The following is a 20044-nucleotide window of genomic DNA, read 5'->3' as shown; positions in this document are numbered from 1 at the left end:
ATTTAGCTTTGGGCTTGGTATGGGAAGAATGCTGATAGCACACTGGTGTTCTCAGCTGCTACCGAGACTTCAAGGACTCTCCGACTCCCCATGTCCTGCCCGTGCGCAAGGGCACAGGGAGCAGGGAGGGAGCACGGCCACAGCACCAGACCCTAACTGGCCAGTGAAATATTCCATATCATGGAACGTCATGCTCACTATATAGAGGACGGGTGGTTGGGAAGGAGCTCTCTCGCTTCCGGGACTGCGATTGCGGGATCACTAGCCGGGAACGGGCTGGATATTGGTTAGCCGGTGGTGAGCAATTACGCTGTACATTGCATTTTTCATATTTCTTTTTTTTCCCCTATCATCGTCATTGTTCTTGTCTTATTGCCATTATTAAACTGTTCTTATCTGAGCCTGCAAGTCTCCCTTCACCCCTCTAATTCCCTCCCCCATTCCCAGGTGGGGAGGGGGAAGGGAGGGTGATTAGCTGCGGTGGTTGGTTGCCGACCAGGCTCAGACCACGACAAGTTGGCAGAATTTCGTGAGATGCAGCATCTGCAGGGAGAGAAGTGGATGAGGAAACAGAGAGATCTGGGGCTTTATCTTGGATGTAGAGACACATGTGGGCATGAAGGCCAGCATCTTAAAATTGGGGCTTGGGGGTGACATAGAACACTTGGTGACCACTTATGGTTTCCAGGGATATAGTATTCATGCCAGTCTCTAACATCACTGTGAGAACCATTTGTGCCTTTGTCCTACCCCAAGCCCAAGGAGAAGACATATTCTTCTACGCTCATTGGTTCTTCCCACCACTGATATGTCTTGCAGGCTTAGCTTTTCCATTCTTGAAAGCAGATACGGAGTTGCTCAATTCTCTTTATCTGAATTCAGCACACAGCTCTCTAGGACACAGTGGCAAAAAACCTATATCAAAGCAAAAGGCAAGAAAAGGAGGCCTAGGGCTGCAATCCAAGAGTGTCCTCTTAAAAGAAGAGAAAAATTTAAAAGGTAGACTAAAAAGCTAAAATTACTTTGTCTTTGCTCCCTTGTAGTGGATTAAGATATACACATGCACATGCATACACTGTCAGTCTTGATCTGTAGATAAGTGGTTAGTCAGCTTCCTGGTAACCGAGCACTTGGTTTGCAATCAAACAGGTTAAGTCCATTGACCTTCATCTCCCTGTCCCCAGTTCTCATCTGTGGAGGGCAAGAATGACTGTTTATGACAAGTCTACTCTTGGAGCTCACCTCCAGAAACACTGTATAACACCCAAACTAGGTAGCTACGCATGGGGGAGCTGAGCTCACATACACTCGCAAGACTCACAGCTAAAATGCCACTAGCAGCCTCAGAAGGGATATGAGCAAACTGGTAATGTGCTCAGTTCAACAAGCATGGGACCATGGCAGCACAGCCTCACACTTGAGAGCTATTAGGCTGGGAAGCCATCTGGCTGCTAGAAGATTTAATATTTTATCATAATCACCCTTCAAGGTTCTCATCTCCTGGGCCTATTTAAGCAAACTTAATTCAGAACCAGAGCTCTTCAAATCTACACTGGAAGAAGAAGGGTTAAAAAAGCCACAAGGGACAGTGTGACTCCCTTCTTAAACACTCTCCCCACCCAACCAGAGGAGGCCATGTAGTCCTCGAGAGTGACCTTTAACTAGCCTACCTAGCCCAAGCTCAGCATGAATGCAATTTACAGACCATTTCAGCTCTCCAGCTTTCTTAACACAAAGAAGAAAAATCAAAACCCAAGCACAATGGAAAAGAAAGAAAGAGAGAGAGAAAATAACCCTGCAGAGCAATCATGTCTGGGGCTGCTCTGATGGCTTTCTGTTCCCTTCCAGGACACAGAAATGACTCCCAGTGTGTTAATTACTCCCATTACCACAAACTCTCCACTAACAAGGACTAGCTAAAAGGAAGCATTGGCAGCAGCTGAGCAGTTATTGCTCTGTACTGCCATGCAGGAGAAACCAGACTCCCCCATCTCTGAGCTGGTACTAACCAGGAGAGCAATTTCTGCAAAACCCAACAAGCCTTTATTGTAATTCCCATGGCAGCTGCGCTGGGAACACTGGCCTTCCCTCAATTCCACCATCGTTAAAAGAGAATGAAGACTACCTGCTTTTCTAAAGACTTTGAAATTCAACAGTTGGAGAGCTCTGAATCATTATCATTTATTTTACTCCTTCTGTAGCTGGTCTGCCACCATCCCCCGCATCCTCTCCTTTCTACCACCAAGAAACTCGGACAGATCTGAAGCATTGTTTATTCTACCAGATCCTAATATATCAAATGCAAAGCCAGGAGCTGCACACATCACAGCAGGGAATTCTGTGAATTTGCAGTACTGGAGTTACTGATAAATGGCAAAATTCATACATTGTATTTCTATTTTCTTTTAATAAAAATCAGGTCTTCTAAAAGTGCGCTCGTTACTGAAAATTGATGTTTGAGCATGTCATAAATGCCTGAAAAAGAGGCTGCTTCCAAGATGATTCTTCCTAAGACTAACAATCTAGAATGGGGTTACTTTTCCCAAAAAACATATTTGATACTGCAGAGACAGCCTAGTATTATGCAATCCTCAAAGGAGAAACACAGTTGGAGTGTAGGGGGCTCCCAAATTTGAAGCAAGAAGAGGAAAAAAGTCACTGTTGAACTGCTCTATCAGCTACTTAGCATTATGAAAAGGTACAGAGCATAAAAAACAACAAAAAAAATAAAACTAATGCCTAGTACACCAACCAGTAACACCTTGCTCTTCCCAGCTGCCTGTCTATCCATCTGCTTCTTCCTTTCACACACGCTATTTAAGTTCTTCATGAGCAGTAATAGTTTCTTTTCTGTGTGACAGAATCTAGCACAACACAGTCAAAAACAGAGCTCCCAGACACTGCTCATGTACACATCAATAATTGTGATTTTCTGTACTTGAGCTAGCACTAAAACACCTCTATATTCCAGCTGGCATATAGTAGTTTCTTTAAAAAAAAAAATTAAAAAGGAAGGAAAAACAGCATACAAGGTCCATCGGAAAGACTAGGGAAAAAAAAAAAAAAAAAAAAAAAGAAAGGTTAAACTCATTCTTTCTTTCACTTACAGATCACAGTCAATTCACACTTTGTTCAACACATATTTACAGTCCTGAACCTGATTTCCAGTAAGTCAGAGAAGTCTGCATTTTTTTAAATGTCCTGATAGTGTATTACAAAGAGAGGAGACAGATGCAATCGGTTTGGTTATTTTACTAAAAACATAACATGCATAAAGGGGAACACTGCACCTGGCCAGACTTCCCTGTCATTAGTATGGCCAGCAATTCAGTTAGGTCATTCCATATAGTCTGCTGGTTCATGGGAAGATCAGCAGCGTCTGCTTAAAAAGGAAATAAAAGGCCCATCGACATCTGGAAATTTACTGTAGATTTTCCCATTATGCAACATGTAGCACTCTACGTTTTACTGTGACTTCATAATGTCATGCAAAAATTTCTACTCGGCTTCCCACAAAGCAAACACAACCAACCAAACGTAGCGAACAGGTACGGTAAGCTGCTCACAGTGAAGGGAATGCTCAGCTCAGTTCCTAAACTCCTTACATAGCTGATGCTCTGTGTACGGACCAAACAGGAATGCCTTTCAGCGAGCCCAGTTAAACGTGGGCATTGAAGTGTGAGGGATCCATGCTGACACAGCTCTGACAGTGACTGATGCTGACCAGTACAAGGGAGCAAAGACATTGGCGACCTGGTAAGCACTCAAATTCTACAGCACCTGTGAGACTGGGTGCTGCTTTCTGAACCAAATTCCACCCTTACCACTAGCTCCAGAAACATGTTCCTTTTTGTGGGTATATACACAACAGCAGGCTGGGAATCCCCTGCCATGGGAAATCACTGAATTCTTCCAGCTTTCTGCTCTTCTCATCTTCTGTTATACAAAATTCCTGCCAAAATTCACTACACCCCATTTCCCTCCCCACTTCTACCTAAGGGTTATTGAGGGGACATAACGGGAAGTTATGCGTAGATAGGTTTCTCAGTTCTGGCGTTCTGCGGAATGGAAGTAGAAATCTTTGCCAAGATAGACTGCTAGCAAAAAATCTTCAAGCATCAGTGTCTTGGCTGGAAAAGGCTAATACTTTAAATGGCTCGGAATATTGAAAACTTTCCAGATCATCAAGGAAATGGCTTGTAGCTTTGCACGATAGGGGCCAGTTTCTAAATTAACCAGCAATTATGGGACAGATAAGAAGTATGTTAGGCACACTGTGCTTCCAAGGAGTTTCAGCCCGGCCTGTGCCTGCAGCACCAGGTGGTGACCTGTCAGTGTGCACCAAGCAACCCTCCGCCTCGCCCAGCCTGCTGGCACGGCTGGAATAACCAACCTGCCGCTCTGCCACAGCAGTCGCCTCACAACCAAGGAGTGAGACAGCTCTGGTAAAAGCTACCGAGGCTCCCAAGCCCTAGGGATCCTCAGAGCAGAAATACAATGCTTATAGCAGAATCTCTTTTGAATGGAAGGCTGCTGGTCAGACCAATTTAGGCCTAATAGTCCCGTGAGCCCAAGAGCCCAGATAGTGGGAGGAGTTACACACAGGGTAGGGGTTCCATGATCGTTTTTTAATTCATATACAACTTCCTGGATTGTATTTCTGTGCTTCACACTATTTTTCCCTATAAGTTTTCTCTCTAGTTATTTCTTTTCCTCAGAGACCCGCTACTGTGAAATGTAGAAACAAATACTAAGATGTGCGAAAGAAAAGGATTTTTGCAAAATTCAAGTATAAAGCATTAATTTGTTTATTTCAAGGCAGACATTAGGTAAAACCAGAAGTGCAGAGAGCACATCCTGTGCTGTCAGAAGTACTTGGGCATGACCGCGGGGAGGTGGGCGGAGAGCACAATTACCTGATACATTTTAAAAATAAACTGGATAAAACCACTAGGAAATAGTGTAACAGGAAATAACCCTTCACCACCTGAGAAACAGACTGGGTGCACTGCACCAGCACTCTTATACTCTCTCCCTGTCACTCTTCTAATCTCTCCCCGTATCAGAACTCATTGCAGAAAACCCCAAATGAGACAGCATGCGAGGGCCACAGACCCAGGAAGCAAAGCCTGTCAGCCAGCTTAATACCTCATATGAGCCCAGGGGAAGGAAAAAAAAAAAAAAAAGCTAATTAGCAGCATTATGAAAATTAACACCTTTAGAAATTATTTCAAATCTTTTAATGGAGCGTTTTAACACCACTGGAGAAGACATGTCTCTTTATTTAAGCATTAATTGCTACATATTGATACATCAATCACACTTGTAGATTTAGAAAGACCTAAGAGATGTATATTCTCCTGCAAATGTTCCTTTAAAAGTCAGATGGTCTTTTAAAGAGCCTCCAGCCTTGGGAATCACAGTGCAGTGCCCTGGAAGACAATTGACATTCTGAGTGACTGGGCTGCGAATTCAAAATCCCAACTCGACCTCCTCAAGTCGGGATTCAAACTCACATATTTTAAAAATAGAAAAGGAAAAAAGAAAAAAGAGAGAGCGAGGAAAATACTTGAATTCCTGCAGCTCCCCAGGACAGAATTTCTCAGGGTACAGATGTGATAGTGGGTCAGGGAATATCTCTCTACAGTATCTGCATGGGATTTATTTTGTGCTTTGCCATACTAAATACGAATTTCCATAGGGTTAGCAATACAGATGACAAAGGACAATTGTTTGCTATGAAATCCACTAGTGAAAATGAAAAAAACATTTATTATATTGGGGAATTTTCATTGAATTTTCTGGTTTTAATTTAAAAAATGAAACATTCTAATTTACCCGGCTTTGGTTATAGTAACTTCCAGTAATTATTTGCTGTTTCTTTTTATTTCTTCTGGGAAAGAAGCATAGAATAGGAAAAGTGGGAAAACTGAGACTGCTATATAAGTAGTTTCATTCCTAGCAGTTGTATAACTTTTAATTTTAAATCAATTTTAAATGTATTTCCTTCCCTTTCAAGAAAAAACCTGAACATTCTGAATAATACATTCTTTCTGCTAACATTGTTTTCACCATCTGAAAAGCCATTATTTTGATAAAAACATGATGAGCCGTTCTTGATAATAGCACCCACTTTTTCCCCTTCATTCCAAGCCCTGCATTCAGCTCAGTGTCTGTTTGGGAAGTTCTGCATGGCTCCAGAGATAGGTGATGAGGCAGCAGTGATGGGTCTTGCTCATCTTTGGCACCAATTTAATCTCCTTCTTCCACATAAAGATTTTGCTAGTTGATAGCAAACTGGAAGCCACTGAGAAATGCTGCAGTATTAGCCCCAGCTTCTAAATTAAACACCACAAAACCCCTCACCAGGAGCAACAACGATTCTTCTACTGTCCACCAGTAAGGCAAGCAAGGAAAGAACAAACAGTAAAACTTCTCTCTACACCTAAGGAGACACTGCCTAGGATATCGCTAAAACACGTGGGTGGAAAAAAAAAAAATCACTAGTGAAAGCACTCATTCCTGGGTAGACTGAGCACTCCAGTCTCCCACCACACACCTGTCATGAGTACAAAAATAAGACAGGGAGAAATGGAGGGAAAAGTTTATTCTAATCAACACTTAAAAGGAAGGTACCTGAAGTGCTCATAATAACCTGGCAGAACTGTTTCCAAATTGTGTTGAGTAACTGAGATTTAGAAGTAACTAAGGAAAATGATTACTTGGTACTACAGGCAACAGATGGTTCCTGCAACCTGCCAGTTGCCAGATTCTAGGCCAAACTTCTCCCCTGTGTAACTTCATCACATATTAATTTAACTCCTTTTATCTATGGTACCTAGCCATCGGCTGCCAATATTTTGCTGTTCAGTAGTTCCTCATGCAGTAAGATTCATGTTCTAGCAGTCAGAGTATATGCATAAGTCAAAAGAAGGTGGCTCATGACCTGTTTGTGTGGCCAGGGGCTATAGAAAGGACTACAGCAGCCACATTGTAAAGTTTAATTAGCAATTGTAAAGTGCTCAATCCACTCAAAAGACAAGCTAACATAAGAGCAACCTATCTTCCTTTATGACATTAATAGGCCCCTTTCAAATTAAGCAAGGGAAAATGCATCTATAAAACGTAGCAGATTTTCTTTTGTCACTCCTCATGACTCGGCCCCAAAGAGGCGCAGGTTTACTCAGCAGGCAGGGAGAAAGGCAGGGCAGTGGCGGGGAGAGGGGAAGCCTTCATCTGCCTCAACTCCTGACCAACCTCCAGCACCACACAGCTTTTCAGAGCACAGCAGGTTCTCCTGAGCTCCTCGGCACCAGTCACGGAGAGCTGACACGGTCTGCACCTCCCCAGGGACTGCCATGCCCAGCCATATGATACCTCCCGCCTGTGATACAGCATGGGAAACCGGGACACTCACCTTCCCCATTTAAATACAAATCAAGTGAATCTGTACACTGGCCGCTCTGTGTTTTAAATTGGAATCACAGCCCATGGCTTATGCACTGCTCAGACAGATCTGCAATCCCTCTTTTTCCCCCAAACCTCCCTAAGGGAGAACTCATCTCTGGGGCTCCAAAAGCAGGCAGTTGACCACAGAGGGTAAAAATGGGTACGTTTAACTCCATTTTTCACCAGTCGTCATCCAAAAGATCTAAAAGGGTCAGAGGAAGGAAAAGGCATAAAGTCAGGCAGGCTTCTTGTATGCAGCACTGCCCAGCACTAAGGATCAGCTGAGTACAACTATTTAAGCTTGCTTTATAGACTCCTGCATGTTCTTTCACATTTCTAGGGCTTTTAAAAGTCAAAAATAAAGGCAGGCTAAAAAGACATGCATCTAACAGGAGAAAATTCCTCTATGCATTTAATTAAGATCTAAATAAAGGAAAAAGGCTACAAAGTGCATGCCTGTATATTTGTTAGCCTTATGAGAAAATACAGGGTTTTAGCTACATTTAATTATGATCATTGTTTTTAAAAAAATGCAAAGCTGCTTTCAAAGCAGCCAATTTTCAAACATGTGCAATATGTACTATTGCAAAAAGTAAAACTGCCTCCATAGTTTACAGGAAAGGGAAGACATACATCACTGTAAACTGGTTTTACAGAATCCCAAATGTAGGATTTCTTACAGAACTAAATAAAAAGGGGAAAGGATATGGAAAACCCATCAGTCTGCTGCAGTCTTCCGATTACCTCACAAATACAGGCTAGAAGTAGTCACCTGTTAAAAAATACATGTCAATAAAAGGTATACAGTTACGCTGCCGCACTGAGCCAGTCTGCTGTCTTGGACTACAGCTCACTGTTGGCTTTCTGTCAGATGTCTCCCAAGAGAATCCTGTACAGCTTCACTATGACAAACACTGCTCATCCAGGACAGCAGAATTAAAGGCATTCAAAGTATATCTTCTAAAATATCCTTTCCCAATAGCTTATTCCGACTAGTGGGAGAGATTAAGATTGCAACTGTACCAAACTACACCTGACATTCACTACACTAGTCAATTTTAAACCACAGGACTGCAGGTTGTTTCATGATGATGAAAATAAAGTCTGAGGTAACAGTAGCATAGAGGCAAGAGTGCATGATTGAGCAGAGGAGGAAGGCAATAGTGGTGTTCAGCAGAATATTTGCTATTTAAGTAGATAATAGCAATAAAATCAGAAAAATTATTTAAGCACCACTGCTAAAACCAAAACAAATAAATAAACACAACACACTGATACAACTGATTTCACAGACTTCAAGAACAAACTTCCGTTAATCTTCACACCCATAAAAGCTAAGAATCGCAAAACCTCCAGAGACGTTTTTCTCTCCAAACATTCATTCCCAACAGACTCTGCAACACTAGGCTGAGAAAATTCTCCTGTTGAATGTTTTTTCCAAGACAGCAGCTAGATACTGATGCCTCTAGCTACCCCAGCCAGCGCACATCTTCTTTCAGTACTTTCACACTCAAAACACAAGATCCTGCACACTGGAAACGGCCTGTCTTTATTGCAGTAGCTTTGCATTAAGAGGGGATGGTGTGTGCTCCCTCTCCAACTCACTAGATTTTTGCTTCAGTGCCATCTCATACTTCCCACTGCTAGAGTGGAAGTTTGCCTCCTGCTCAGTCATTTTACATCCTGCTTCTCAACGCCTAAACACATATTCACACACTTTTAATAAAGTCACTGCTCTCCTCTCCATTTCAGTCTTGTCTATAACCCAGGCACTGCAGGCCACATTCCCCTTCTCCAGACCACTGTGTCTTTTACAGCACGCCCTGCTCCAGCTCTCTTCTCACAAGCTGAAGAGTCCCAGCCCTTCCACATCTCTTCACAGAGATATCACTGAGGGTCCGGTGAACTTCTTCCACACTTCTTCTAGGTGGGATGACCAGAATTGTATACAGCGAGCAATTGTATCATACTGAGTTGGGATGTTGATGGGTTTTATAATGCAAAAAGAACACCAATTAATTTAGAATAGGAGGTGTCCAAAGAACACCCAAGGTGCCGCAACATGCCACTCAGTCTAATCCGCAGTCCCTACTAACCTGGGTCCTCCTTTGGTTCTTTTGTAGCTTACATCTCAGCGGTATTCAAGTGCGTAACACTAAGCAATGTGATTAGAATTGATCCAGTGAGTCTCCTATCCTGCCCCAAGGGAACAATTACACTACATTTAAAGGACGGAATTAAAGCACTTCATTTTGAACCAGAGATCCACAGGTGAAAAGCCATGCTCCCATCCTTGTACTAAACCTCTCAGTCACAAAATATTTGTCCATACATATTGTATAATAATTGCTTATATATATTGCTAGTCTGCTGCAAAGATGACTGGTCATACTTATGAAATCTCAAGAACAGTAAAAAAACAAAGTACAGTGCTACAGGTGGGAACTAAGATAAGGGGATGGACCTGCAACGTAAAGCATACACATTTTCCACAGTTATCAAAGAAAACATTTGCAAGTCCATTCAAGGGGATCAGTTGAGGGTTTTGTTGTGGGGTTTGGTTTTTTTTTTTCTATTTTTAAGTAAGCGATTAAGTAAGGTTAAGATTTTTCTTTGACCACAAGCTTTCTTAAGCTTGCCACAGGAGAATGGAACTACTTTCCACTGGTGAAAGAGCTTTTTTTAAAAAAAAAAAATCCTAAGTGGCAAATAAAAAAAGAGTGAGAGTCACTGGGACAGTAGGTTTAGGCAAAGCTACAGCCTCTGTCAGAGAACAGGGTGGGGAAGAAGAGGTGAGAGCAGAATAACAGAAGACCTATAGTCTCCTGTAAAACAAGCATTTTTATTCATCATGCTATTAAGTGTTTTATTATTTCAGTGACTCCAATATCCCCATTTCAAGTTCCCGAGTTGGTGCTTTTACATTATCAAGATCTGTCCACAATACCAATGGCCCAGAAAATAAATTAGTTGCTTCCCTTTTTTAAGAGCTGTGTTTGACTTTAATTACATTTATACTTGCTTGGGAAATCAGACTTCACTCTCAAGAGGGTTAAAAAGGGGAAAGAGAAGAGGAAAAAAAAGACATGGAGAAAAAGAAACAGAAAAAGGAGAGACAAAGGTAAGTCAGATGAATCCAATTAAAAGTTTCTAAGCTCCTATCCCTCAAGTTTCAGTCAAACCCACTACTTAGGAGTATGGGGAAGTGTATTTTTAAATTATTTTTTAAGTTTTCTTTTATCGGTCATCTATTCAGAAAATTGCTGACATTACTCTTCAAGAAGACATGGTTATCAGTCATTACAGAATGCCTTTATCCGGAGCTGCTCATAAGAAATTGAAGTCTTTCCAAGATGAGCTTAATGTAGATGGGTGGTAGTTCAAGGGAGAGGGGGAAAAAAGAGAACATGGGGAAAGCCTGGTTACCTTTTCTTCCATGTGGGTTATTACTCAAGACTGAAAAAACAAAGTGCTGCAGTCATGGTGCACAATCAGAGAAGATTCTGCAGAAGTGGGTAAGAAGCAGTTATAACAAAGACTGCTCCATGAAAAATACTTTTGCTTTTTTCACTTGTTCCATTCATCTTTTATGCCAGAGTTTCTCAGTGCACAACACTGTTGTTTGTCCAAGCTGTAACCACAGGTGCCAAAATATTTATTCCTAGTTGCCTATTCTAGAGCTGCTGATCAGCACTCAGCAGCATGGTCAAACCTTCATCTTCCATTCTCCCTCTCCTGCAGTCCCCTCTTCCTCTCCTCCCAGCCTTCTATTCCTCTACCCTTACCCCTCCTCGTTCCATTTTAATCAAGGTTCTTTCCTAATTAAAACAAACAAATATGAGGAAGCAATTAACGTCTTGAAGGAAGCAGATGGTGGAATAGTGCCATTTCGTTATTGCATTAAGCCTTAACTTGCTATCTCTTCAAACTTTCTGCACTTTAATTAAGCGCTGTTACAGGCAAGTTCAATGGGCTCTAGAGTAGGCTTTATCCAATTAGCTCCTGAAAAGCTGATGGTGCACAGTGGCAGGCTGAGCATGCTGTGCAGTATGCAGCTGGGAAGGGCAACCCCAGGGCCAAAAGGGACTAAGAACTTCCCTCACCCATGCAGCAGGCAGGAAAAGGATCAAGGGGGAATTGAATGTCAGTGATGTAGCAGAAATGTAAACTAGCCCTGCCCTACCATGTTCTGACAGAAGTTTTTCGCTGCCCATGTCACAAGACTCAATGATCACGAACTCTATGTGCACACATTTTAAGGTGCCATAGTGACTTTCAATGTCTATGCCATCATCCCAGAGAGAGCAGGAGTGACGAAGATTTCAAACACTGGTCAGAGAAATTATCGATAGCTTTCAGGCTCATTTATCACCTTACCACCCCCAGCATTCCTGCCACTTCAATCCTTAGCTTCCATTATACCATTATACCCCTGGATGCAATGGATGACAAAGAACTGGAAATTAAGAAGCTTGAATCATCTAGAATAATACACGCAGGAAAAAAGGGATTTCCCCCCCCCCCTCATTGCTCTTTGTGGTCAGCCTGGTATTGTTGACCACAGGCCTTTGCAGATGAAGTAAGCATCAAAGAGCAGCTGTGTCAATCAGGGTCATACTTTCACCTTTCACTTGGCTCCGCGTACACATGGCAGAAATGCAGGCAATCAAAAGATGCAATGATCCAATCTACCTCTGCCCTACTGCATTCTGGCAGATGATCCGTTACTATTCAACACCAGAGATGAGTGTCTCTGAATCCTACTTGCAAACATCTGAAGGGAAAAAGAACACTGACTGTGATTCAGATGGACAGAGTCCTACAGATCTCAAGCTTCTCTTCACAGAAGCATCTCAATTCCCTACACCTCTATGAGGAAAAATATATTACATCCGTTTTATACATAGGAATGCAAGTCACAGACAACTTTTGTGATTCCCAGTGTCACACAGGGACTGGGTAGAGGAAACACTTTTCTGTTTCTATCAACCACAAAGATCATCCTTTCTGTATAATCAAGGTTGGAATATGACTCATGGAGAATTCACAAATTACAAAGCCAGAGAACACCCCTGGAGGTCATCTGGCCTGAGAACTTCTCTGAATTAATTTCTGATTGAAAAAGGGGAGTGGGGTGTGGGGGTGGGGGTGTGCGTGCAGAAATCCAATCCTGTCTTCAAGATTTCTATTAATGGAGAGTTCATAACAACTCCTAGAACATTTTTTTTCAGGGCGTAATTATCATAGCTGTTAAGGATGGCCACCTTATTTCTAGTCCAAATTTGTCTACTTCAGCTCCTAACCACTTGATCTTGTTAAATACCTTTGTCTGCTCAACCGGAAAACCCTCTACTGTAAAAGCCCCTCTTATTCTCTTAAGGATAAAAGACAATATGCAACACTCATTTGCTGAGGGATGAGACTTGTATCATAGTGTCCTGGCATCTCTTCATTGAAGTTTCAAATTTGACCAAGGAAACCATTAAACACAACACTAAGACATGCAACCACGGCATGTTATAAATAACAACATTTTCCTTGCATATCTCTTCTTTTACAATTGTGCCATATACAATGAAAACGTATTTATTATGTTGAGTATTTAATTGTGTAAAATTCAGAGATTATGAGCATCCAGTTCCCACTGTAACCATTATTTAGCCCCAAGTACAGAGGTAAGATTTTGTGGTTTCTTGTAGATTTTATCATAATTATGGCTTAAACACACCATACAGAGAAGAGGTTTTAGTAGTGTTAAAACAACAGAAACTCTAAATTTCCTGACTTTTGGCACTTAAATTCTCTGTTATATTATCACACTATAGAGTGGTATTCACACACAATAGGATTATAGAATCACAGATTCATGGAATCATTTAGGTTGGAAAAGACCTTTAAGATCATCAAATTCATCCACAAACCAAACACTTCCAAGTCCACCACTAAACCATGTCCCTAAGCACCACGTCTACAGGTCTTTTAAATACCCCCAGGGATGGTGACTCAACCACTTCCCTGGGCAGCCTGTTCCAATGCTTGATAACCATTTTAGTGAAGAAATTTTTCCTAATGACCAATATAAACCTTCCCTGGCACAACTTGAGGCCATTTCTTCTTGTCCTATCACTTATTACTTGGAGGAACAGATCAACACCCACCTCACTACAATCTCCTTTCAGGTAGTTGTAGAAAGAGATAAAGTCTCCCCTGAGCCTCTTTTTCTTTGGGCTAAACCACCCCAGTTTCCCCAGCCACTTCTCATAACACTTGTTCTCTAAACCCTTCACCAGCTTCATTGCCCATCTTTGGATACGCTCCAGCACCTCAATGCCTTTCTTTTAGTGAGGTCCCCAAAACTGAGCACAGTATGGCCTCACCAGTGCCAAGTACGAGGCGACAATCACTTCCTTAGTCCTGCTGGCCACACTATTTCTGATACAACCCTGGATGCCATTGGCCTTCTTGGCCACCTGGGCACACTGCTGGCTCATATTCAGCCGGCTGCTGACCAACACCCCCAGGCAGCTTCCCAGCCACTCTTCCCCAAGCCTGTAGTGTTGCATGGGGTTGTTGTGACCCAGGGGCAAGACCTGGCACTCAGCCTTGTTGAACCTCATACAACTGGACTCAGCCGATCAATCCAGCCTGTCCAGATCCCTCTGTAGAGCTTTCCTGCCCTCAAACAGATCACCCAACTCAGTGTCATCTGCAGACTTACTGAGGGTGTGCTTGATCCCCTTGTCCAGGTTACTGATAAAGATATTCAACACAGCTGGCCCCAGTACTGATCCCTGGGGAAAACCACTTGTGACCAGCTGCCAACTGGACCTAATTCCATTCACCACAGATCTTCAGGCCCAGCCATCCAGCCAGTTTTTTACCCATCTAAAAGTATGCCCATCCAAGCCATGAGCAGCCGGTTTCTCCAGGAGAATGCTGCAGGAAACAGTGTCAAAGGCTTTACTAAAGTCTAGGTAGACGACATCGACGGCCTTTCCCTCATCCACTAAGTGAGTCACTTTGCTACAGAAAGAGATCAGGTTAACCAAGCAGAACCTGCCTTTCATAAACACATGCTTACAGTGCCTGATCACCTGGTTGTCCTGTAGGTGCCGTATGATGGCACTAAAGATGATCTGCTCCATAACCTTCCACAGCACTGACAGGCTGACAGGCCTGTAGTTCCCCAGATCCTCCTTCTGGCCATTCCTGTAGACAAGCATCACATTTTCTAACTTCCAGTCAACTGGGACCTCTCTGGTTAGCCAGGACTGCCGAGAAATGATGAAAAGTGACTTGGTGAGCACTTCTGCCAGCTCCCTCAGTACCCTTGGGTGGATCCCAATCAGCCCCATAGACTTGTGTGTGTCTAAGTGGTGTCACAGGTCACTAACCATTTCCCCTCGGATTATGGGGGCCTCATTCTCATTAATCCTTCATTATTGACACAAGATTCAAATAGTTTGATATGTATGTATAATCTCACACAAGAAGTGCATTTATATGTATGCATTTCACATTTATCCTTATTTAAGGCATGTTTAGGTTCATATGTGAAGTATCACATACAAGTATACTATGTTCTCAAAAAGGATATGTGTTCAGATCCATGTACTATCAAAAAAAGTGTTACCCTCAAATATGCTAAAGGAGGTCCTGTTTTGTCTACCTGATTATTTGACCTCATAAATCAATTTGGGCATGCAATTACATTAGGTAGACACTTAGCATAAATGCACTAATAGGAAGCATTGGATGCTGGCTTCTGAATTAAATCTGACTTGCCTAGTTATACCTTATCCCCAACCTATGGGGCTGAGAAAATCCCACCAATGGATCTGGAATAGGAGTTGAGTCCATGTTGCCATGAGGACTGACCTCCATCATCCATGTCATGAAAATCAGATCCTTCTGCCTTGTAAACACCATATAAGCTAAAACAGTTCGAGCAGGAATTTAAAACATGAGGGTTCTGTGCTGAGTCCTGACAGGTGGATCTGCATACAAACCTGGCAATGAGTTGTCTTACAGATGTACCCAGAGGCCCTAACACATCTGAGGCTTGCCTCCAGCCATCATGCCAGACACTGGTTGTATCTGCTCTGAAACAGCACGTGTTATTCTGATCACCCGTGCTCACAAAGGAAGAAGCCAGGCTAAGCAAGTTTCAAGAAAGCCCCCGAGGATGAACCAGACAACCCAGAGCCTATTTCATGAGAAGAGACTAAGATAACATAGCACTTTCAGCCTAACAAGATGAAGGCCAAGAGAGATGACTACTGTCTATAAATACTTTGGGGACACGGAGGAAGAGAGATTTAAACTGAAAAGCGATACTGGCACCAGAACAAAGGTGCATAAACTGGCTATAAGTATATACTAGGAATTAAAATAGCATTTCTAACAACCAGCAGACTGAAGTTCTGAAATATCCATCTATCCAGAAAAGAAGCAGACATCACAAAACTAATGAGTTTTATTTTATTTCACCTGCATGTCATAGGACTCAGAAGGTCCTTTGCAGTCCTGTGTTCCTATCCTGATCAAGGTAAATATTGTAAAAAGCACATAAGAAGGCACAGTTTGAGCCCCAAAGGACCAATAAATATTAGAAAGTATTAAGTTGAAGCTGAAAGATGGTGGGGGAGAGAAACTGTCCCCAGTGTACTGTTCCCAAAAATGTTTTAAGTCTCCAAAATAGCTTCACTGTATATGAGCATATGCTGTAGGTCATACAGCTTCCCCCATTACACAGGCAATTGGAGTAGATCATTATAATGGCCACTTCTGGCCTTAAAATCCATGGATCACAGGGCAAGGTAAAAATGATACAAGCATCAACAGAAAACCTGAAATTCTACTGCCATTCACTCAGTACTTAGAACCTGACAGCTAACTCAGATTCTCAAATATTTTCCTAACCAGGAAAGACATCCTGACCTAGGGCTCATGCAAAGGTGAAATGTAAACTCCACAGCATTTGATCTGTATTTGGTAAGATCCCAGAGACACCTTCACAACACTCATTTTTGCATTTTTTTGTCATCATTTAACATGATCTAGAGAAACGTTGGTCCCTAGATAAAAGAATATGCCACTGGAAGTCAAAGGTTATAAAGTAAATATAGTAAACATAGTTTAACATGAGGATAAGGGGCAAAAAGCACTTATCCTAAGAAAGCATGAATACACTGTGTAGTTTCAGTCTTTCAGACAACTTTCAAAACAAAATTATAACTATGACTTTTAGAAGCCCTTCCATAGGAACAGACAAGACATAATCCTTGCCTCACCCACATTTCACCTCCTGCAACTATGCTCCATCTTACCAACTACCCTCCGTGTGTTCATCCAGCGCACTCTCCAGCCAGTCATCCCTGCTGCCCAGATCCAAGGACAAAATACATTGAATCCCTTAAAAAACAAGAGTACAGTGATCATTGAGCTTCCTCGAGAAAATACCCTCAGAGAAGTGCAGTCTCTAATGTGGAAGAAGTGGGCAAAACAATCAGGATGGACCAGGGCCAGAGCACACACATGACATTAATTCAGTACATCTTTCTTTTTGAACTTTCAGATGAAATTCAAACCTTCCCTGCCTAGGGATAACCAAAGAGAGTGCATTTACCCCAGGAGAGAGCAGACTTTACATGTACACAAGTCCTTTATGTGGCTGAACAGATGCCAAGTCTGAGAACTGTGGGGATCTTCAGATGAGAGACAGCATATAAAACCTGCACAAAACAAATATTTATGATCTATAAATACACACAGGCACATTCCTCCTCCTCTCTCCCCACAGCAGACTCCCACTACAAAGCGTCTTGCAACATGTCAGACATATTGACAAAGCAAGCAGAAGTTTGGCTTTTTTCTCTGCTCCACATAGCAAGGCCATGTTCTTTATTCCTACTACTCTGATATTTATCCCTCCCTTTCTTCTTCATCTTCTGCCTCGAGCCAGAGGCTTGTCTGCCATCTCTTCATATTGGAAACAAGAAAGCTTGTTTGGTTTAAAAGGTCAATCACAGCTTGTTTGTACCAAGTCTCTGATGCAAAAATCTCTTAGTATAATCTAGGAAAAATACTGGAGAAGAGACAGTGCTGGATGGAGGAGTATGAGGTCTGCGTAACATATTAGGGGCACAGATAAACAGTTAAGGCACTGTGGCTTACCAAGACAGCACACATCAACCAAGGGGTTCGTGGGTCTACGTACTTGGTCAACAGCAAATAATCCAATTTAATTCAGCTCATAACAAGAAAGGCTTAAACCAAATGAGGTTACCTCGTATTCATCATAAGCTAATAGCATCCACAAGGATGGTGACCATCAAGCCAACTGATGCCTCAGACGTTAATCTAAAGCAATTGACTGTATGTCACAAAATGTAACTCCTCAACATCAGGAAAGGGGCTAAAACAACACTAGTTCTCTTTTACAGAAGGGGCATGGATAAAGATATTAAGGCTGACACTTCCATGATTATGGGTCATGATACAGACCAGAACATTTTAAAGAAGTCCTGTGATTAGTTTGGGGGATTTTTTTTAATGCATATAAAAAGTTGTAAAAATATAACACGAAATTTAAAATTTATGTCATCAATGGGATGTTCTACTTAGTTTAATGGGAACAACTGTCTTTCAAAATAAACTGGACAGAATGTGTGGTGCCACTACTTAATTCTATCCAACTTGACAATGCTGGACTGTCATAAACTCTATAGGTAACAGAGCAATTCAGCTATCAACAGCTGTCCAAAGCTGAAGTAGTGGATCCTATTCCCTACTTGCTTTGCCAATGGTTAGACTGTGTAGCTACAATCTATCTGCCATGTGTTTCAACTGAAAAAAAAAAAAAAAAAAAAAGGCTGCAATTGTTTCCTCTTTCCCTGGTCTGCCAGCGTATCATTGTAGAACCTTGTACTATTGCGTTGAGAGCTGATGGTACTGCTAAGGCAACTCCACAAGTGTTACTGCTTGGCCTGCGTCAGATGCTGTGAGGATGAACATTATCCTCCTCCACTGGAGGAGACCCTGAAACCCAGAGCTGAGTACCAGCAGTAAAAAGCCCATCAAGAAACACAGTAAGTGTTCCCTTATGTCATATACCCCACAAAAAACTTTATATCCACATTTCTGTACACTCCGTGCTGTAGGCCATGGAACTAATTTGCTCTTTCCTCCTCCCCTCAATTGCCAGAATAAAAAGAATTAAGTTCCTTTTCCACTTCCAGGCCTGACCCTCTGCCATCTTCCAAAGCAGCTGCTTCCCATGGCATAGCCAGCCACCCTGGCCACTCCAAGACTTTAAGTGAAAACCCAACCAAACAACAATCTCTGTCAATTCAAAGACTATAAGAAGGCTTTGCTTTTAACTGGGTTTAACTGGGTTTTAAGAGGGACCAGCTCTTGGTATGTTATTTCCAACAGTTATTGATGGCCTTTCATAATTCACTTAAGGACTCAACTCTGCTCTGCCACTTGAGAGTTACAAGACCATCAATAACCATGGAAAATAATGCACCCTGAGAGGGGCCAGAGCAGAACCTCCTTCTCCAAAATCTTTCTTTACCTATGTAGTCTGCAGTGAACCACAGCACTGAGTAGCTCAGTAGTGCAGGCTTCAGCTGACACCCACGCATCAGTGAGGAGCAGCACTCCTCTTCCTTAAGTCAGCATGTTCACTCTAAAAGAGAAAAAAGTCCCCAGGAAAAATACTACTGTTTAGTTTTCCTTCTGTGTGAAAAAGTGCAAGTCCCTGTCCTGTATAATCAGACATAGCCTTGGAGCAAACACCCACATAGTAGCCTGCTGCTATTCATTAATCGGTCCAGCAGCTAGCAATGAAATCTGCAGAGAAATTTTGTAGCCTTTCTCTAACTCTACAGGTCTGCTTGAAGAGACCCCAAACAGACACACACACAGACACCCATCACATACTAACAGATGTTTGAGAACTTGGTCCCTGTGGAATATCAAAGAGGTGCCACACATACCTGCTCCCAGAAGAGAGAGAGAAGAAAATCGGTGACCTCCACTTACTCACAGCACGTGGTGAAATACAACTGTACAAACCCTACCAGCCTGCAGAGGGTATTGATATATTTACTGCACAACACGTCTTGGGAAATTCCAGTAAGGTATATGACATTCAAGGAGAAATGCTTCAGGGGCGAAATATCAGCCTCTAATAGCAAGTCAGCCAAGAGGGTGCCAAGAAACAAAGAAGAGATATTCATTACTCCATCAAGACAACAGGAAAGGCCAGAAGTCACAGTTGCAGCAGATGATAGGTCCTCCCTCAATTAGTGTTGTTCTCAGACACACACAGTCCTAGTGTAGAGAGTATACATTTTGTTGGGGGAAGAAGGTGATTAACAGTATCCAAAGATTTAGGAGAAATAAAGTAATATTGAGCTCTGTTGAAGTCTGAAGCAATTTTCATTGTCTTCAGTAAAGCTAGAAAGTACTTTTTTATCCTAAATTTTTTATTAGATGCTTAAGGCAGGGGATATTTTGTAATCAAAAATGCCAACAAGCCCTGAAGATGGAATTTTGAGCTGTTCTTTTTTCCTGAAGTTTAACCTGG

At 42.2% G+C, this 20044-nt stretch overlaps 1 protein-coding gene across 21 annotated transcripts in view; it reads right to left on the bottom strand.

Annotated features, from left to right (window-relative positions):
• Positions 1-20044, bottom strand: part of NRXN3 (neurexin 3) — a 1014891-nt gene that overhangs the window by 969229 nt on the left and 25618 nt on the right. The window contains exon 1 of one of the 21 annotated variants that reach the window (XM_042790608.1): positions 751-806. The exons of the other annotated variants lie outside the window; for them this stretch is intronic. The gene's annotated coding sequence lies outside the window, so the exon portion shown is untranslated. Of the gene's footprint in view, positions 1-750; positions 807-20044 lie in introns of those variants that run through there. 21 annotated transcript variants of the gene reach the window in all.

The sequence above is a fragment of the Tyto alba genome, unplaced genomic scaffold, assembly GCF_018691265.1.
Source record: "Tyto alba isolate M040663 unplaced genomic scaffold, T.alba_DEE_v4.0 Super-Scaffold_18, whole genome shotgun sequence".
Lineage (NCBI taxonomy): Eukaryota > Metazoa > Chordata > Aves > Strigiformes > Tytonidae > Tyto > Tyto alba.
This window is presented reverse-complemented; position numbering and strand designations above follow the sequence as displayed.